This window comes from Chelonoidis abingdonii, chromosome 1 (genome assembly GCF_003597395.2).
Source record: "Chelonoidis abingdonii isolate Lonesome George chromosome 1, CheloAbing_2.0, whole genome shotgun sequence".
In the NCBI taxonomy this organism is placed as follows: Eukaryota; Metazoa; Chordata; order Testudines; family Testudinidae; genus Chelonoidis; species Chelonoidis abingdonii.
The window spans coordinates 321,023,477-321,028,836 of record NC_133769.1 but is presented as its reverse complement, the minus strand read 5'-3'; positions in this window follow the sequence as shown (position 1 = coordinate 321,028,836).

Below are 5,360 nucleotides of genomic sequence, written 5' to 3'. Positions count from 1 at the left end.
TCTGATTGGCACAAGCAATGTTTACACCAAATAGGGGAGCAGGTGCCAAAAGGTCTGGCTTCACCCCCAAAAAGTGAGGTAATGCATATTGTTGTAGAATGCGTTCAACACTGAATGACAAAGGAAGAGGCCAGGGCAATACTGGTATGGCAAGTGATACAGGATGCAGACAGGAACCCATTCTAACAAGTTCCACTAAGCTTCCTTTTACAGACTAGTCTCCTGCTAGTCTGGGTCCAGCAATCACTCACACCCACTGTAGTTATTATCCTTTGTTCCAGTCTCTTTCAGGTATCTTTGGGGGTAGAGAGGCTCTCTCTTTAGCCTGCTGAAGACAAAATGGAGGGGTCTCCCACGGGCTTAAATAGACTTTCTCTTGAGAGTGGAGACCACCTCCTCTCCCCTATGCAAAGTCCAGCTCCAAGATGGAGTTTTGGAGTCACCTGGACAAGTCACATGTCCATGCATGACGCAGTTTTTACAGGCAGCAGCCATTGCTTACCTGCTCCCTTGAACATCCTCATATAGACCTCTTATGTGGATTGGAGCCTCCCAAGATCCATTGTCCCTTACGTGCTTCTTGATTGGGCATTTAATTTGCACATTCCTTTTTCAAGAAGGTGACCAAATGCTTTACAAAGGCTACTTAAAAATCAAACCAGTGCCCAGCCAATTTTAATAACTTTGAATACAAAAATGATACATGCATACAAATAGGATTAATAGATTCAGTAGATCATAACCTTTACAGAGATATGTTATATGACGTATGTAGCATAAAGCATATTCCAGTTATATGATATATACATTCATAAGCATATTCCCGCAAAGCTTTATGGGGTACACCATCACAGTACCATTCCCAATTATGTCTAGTTATATTGTTGAAGAAATTACTAGGGCTTCAGTTAATTGCCTGGGCACAAAATAAGGTGCACTGCAAGAGAAAATAAGAAATTAAAGATCAGTGTATGGGCCTAAATCTGGGTTAAACATTAAGTATGTTTGAGAGGTTTGTGGCTCTGATGACCCTTTCCATAGTTGGATAGACACAATTTATCCACTTTATACATTCTTCTACCCTGATTGTATGCAGAGATCTGCAGATTTGAGGTGCTTCAAAAGGGCAGAACTGAAGCAATAAAATGGACTTTTGGTAAGAATTTTAAACATCTGTTCTCAATTATACTGGTGTGGGGCCAGTGAAATATTCTGGATTTACATCATTATAAATGACAGCAACATTTAATCCTGCTTTTCTTAATAAGCTGCATAAACAGTATCATTTTTCTAAAATTAATTGTGTTTAAACTGCTGTTAGGGAAAGCTGAAATGCAATACAAAAGGTAACTTGGTTAAGAAAACTGTCATTTTTCTATGACCTGATTTTTCATCTGGGAGGGCGAGTTTTATTCTGATTACCATAAAAATGAAGGAAGAATGTTCGAGATATATAAAAACACTGTTAATTGGATCTATTGATGCATGCTTGGAAATTTTGATCTCAGTAACAGAAGTTATATATGTATACTGAGAGAAACTAGACAGCATTGTATAATAATGTTACCCCTCCTGCTGCACCCATCTGAACAAAGTCAACATTACATTAGAAGACACTGTCTTCCATCTTCAAGCTAAAGACTGGCAGATTCATTATGTCTAGACATACTATGAATTCAGACTAATGCAAGCTTTTTGACCAAAGGTGCTTTCCAGTGGCTAACTCATCAGTATTCGTTAAGTAGAGATTTTGGCTGCTGCGACAAAGAAGAAAATCAGACACAATAACTTGAACTGTGGCATCATCAAAAGCAATTAACTACAACTAGAGTGACATTGCTTTGTTCAGTGGGGAGTGGAAGATGGTAACCAGCAGCCCTGCACAGCAGATTCTGAGTTTACACACAGTACTTGTGTTATTTTGTAATACTGACGGTGTTTACAGACAGAAAGGAAGAGTGAGTAAAAATAGCAACTGGGACAGTAAGACAGACTGTAAGTATGCACTGATAAATGGCTTTGCTCATCCTAGGTCTCTCTAGCTCCTATGTTGTCCAGATATACCCTGCATAAGTGTCAAAAAGGACAGAATTTGCTTGCTTTATCTAGTCTTTTTAGCTAGCTATCAGGCCCAAGACATCCCCCTAATTAGCATAACCCTTCCTAAGGGAGCGGCTCATCTATAAATGGACTGTCTTCAATTTTGGATTGTTTTCCTAAACCAAACACAGTTTCTAGTGCAGGGCTGCAGCAAGAAGCAAGTAAGAAGAGAGACAGAGAACATGGAATGAAATAATAGATATGGGGTGGGGGAAGAATTGCGAAGTGTGGGTTCACTCTCCATCCTGGTTGCCCTCTCTGAAATTAAAAAAAAGAAAATGAGGGAATAAAGGAAAATAAAGAAAATTTTTACTTCTTTGTGCTCTATGAAACAGGAAAAATTTCCCTCTCTGTGATAGATAGACACACTGAAATGGGAATGCAGACCATTGCTAGCCTGCATGTAGTCCAGTGGGTGGGACACTAGACTGGGACTCAGAAGACCTGTGTCCTGTTACTGACTCTATCACTGGCTTTCTATGTGACTTAGGCAAGTCACTTTGCCTTTCCCTGCCTCTGTTTCCCCTCCCATTCTATATCTGTTTTGTCTACTTAGGGTACGTCTACAGTACCCGCCGAATCAGCAGTTAGTAATCAATCTATCAGGGATCGAACTCCAGCATTGCGAGAGGCGGAAGCAAAATCGATGGGGGAGCAGCAGCCATCGATCCAGCGCTGCGAGGATGCGAAGTAAGTGATTCTAAGTTGATCTAAGATACGTCAACTTCAGCTACGCTATTCTTATAGCTGAAGTGGCGNTTGCGTATCTGAGATCGATTTTCCCCCCTCGTGTAGACCAAGCCTTAGATTGCAAGCTTTTCAAGGCAGGGACTCTTTCTTACTATGTGTCAATACAGTGCCAAACATAATGGCCTCTGATCTTGACTGGGTCCTCTAGATATTACCATAATACAAATAGCAGTTAATACCCCTCTGTGCTAAAAAAAACGCTACCCTACCCTTTTTTTGTATGTAATAGCAAATCTAACCCACTTATTCTGTGCCAAAAAGAATAATCATTGCTTATGTAGTGAACCATGCTCACATGGACCATTGGTGGGATTCAAATGCCAGAGCTGCAGCACCAAAGCCACAGTTCTCTGTCACTTAAGCTGAAGGAAAACACCTTTTGTTCTAACATAGTAGTCAGCAGTGTAGTTGCTGGGATCAAGGCACTAGAGGGAGACAATCACATATAATAGGTGTTGGGGAACAATTAAATCCCTGGGCCCTAAGCTGAATAAAGCACCTCAAAATGCAACAGCCAACGTTACTGACACATTTTTTTAAGGACTTGCAAGTGTGATGCTAAACTTTGAGCAAAAAGTCCCCTGAAATACCATTCTGAAAAAACTAAGACTATGCTTATAGACTAACAGACCTATTGGAGCATGAGCTTTCATGGGTATTAACCCACAAAAGCCTATGCTCCAATACATCTGTTAGTCTATAAGGTGCCACAGGACTCTTTGCTGCTTTTACAGATCCAGACTAACACGGCTACCCCTCTGATATAAGAATCTGCTGACCTTTAAGGTCATGTTGTTCCCCAGAACTTTCCTACTCAAATGAAAAATCAGGGTTATGTTAATGAATAACTTAGGATGATCCACGTATACTGAATCATAATATTAAAATATGAAGATAATTGCTGAATGGTAGAAAATAATATTAGGTTTTGTTAGTTTAATGTAGCATTGTGTTGATGTAATGTTAATGATTTACCACAACATAGAATGGAAAATGACAAACAAATTATGAAAGTTTGCGTACATGTATAATTGAGTATGTGCAATGTTAAATTATGTTGACTGAAGGAAAGATAATGAATGTGTAATGTGGAAAGGTATGAACCTCAAGTGAACAAGGGCCCTAACTTGAAAATATTAGACCAGCAACTGAGATGACCACCATGAAGTGGAGAAGAGCTTCTTTATACCTTATACTAGGCCAATATTTTACATTTATTACCTGACAATCTATTGTCTAAAAAGCTTGTTTTTTTCCAAACTTCTTCAGCAATAAAATAGGAAGGTCTTCAGAAACATATTTGACTTTTATCTGGGGGTAATCATGTTAGTCTGTATCCACAAAAACAACAAAAGGTGCCACCGGACTCCTTGTTATTTGACTTTTAGGTACTCAGAGTATAATCCCTCTTATGCCAGTGTGGTCAACTGGTTCAGGAAGTTTCCCAAACAGAATGAAGAAAAAGAGACCGGTCTGAATGAAAGAGGAATGACAGGTCGACGTCACTTTAAATAATTCTAGAGTCCCACAATCATCAGGTGCAGTTTGCAAAAGTGCGGGTCTGGTCTCTTGGGCTCGGCTAATCAGCTGCTCTTATCTACACTTATTGCCAATGGACCTCAGGGGCCATTTTGGCAGCCAGTCATTCCCAGGGCATATGGGAGCCCTTGTGATGACCCTTAATTCTTGGTTCCAGTTCTTGGCTCCATCTCCTGCACTAGTATTCAGGAGTGGGGATGGTTTTGAAGCTGCTATGGTGTCAGCTACAGTTGCCTTAGGATAGCTTTGTGCTGGCCCTAAAATATCTTAGTATCTGGCCCAATCCATTATCTGTAAAGAACAGGTTATGGTGTTTTTTTTAAAATGTAGATGGGAAAGTAATTTGGAAAGAGACTTTGTTTGTACTTAAAGAGTTTGACCTCTATTATGCCAGCAAGTCCAACTGCTACAGAAAATATGCCAAGATGAATAGATAAAAGGAGAACAAGAGTAAGATTGCATACTAGGTGATTAATTCTTACTTACTTACTTACTTACACTGCATAAAGACATCCATTTTTGCTTCCTTAACATGGGCATTACTAATTTTCCATAATAAATGGAGCAGTTGGCTGCTGAAACAGGTGCTCACACTCTTTTAGGAGAAGATGTATTGCTTCCCACCCCCAACAGCACTGTTTTAGCAAGAGTCAGCAACAGAATTTTTACCCATGCTTTTTAGAGTGAATTTGTTATAGCAATTCAACCTTTGTTACCTAGTTTAAAGCACAAACCTGAATTACCAATACTGTTTTTAACATGGCACAAAAGAAAATAGTAAAAAACTTAAAGCAAAATGAAGCTTAAATGCAGGTTTATGTAAACACTTTCACGGTAATGAACTCTTATGACATTTGATTTGTTCGTGCCTGGAATGCAAAGGTAGAGCCCTGGTCTTTTAATTCAGCTTTCTTCTTTCTATGTATTGAGTGAGCTGCTGAGAATCTCACCAGTACCATACATGCTGGAAC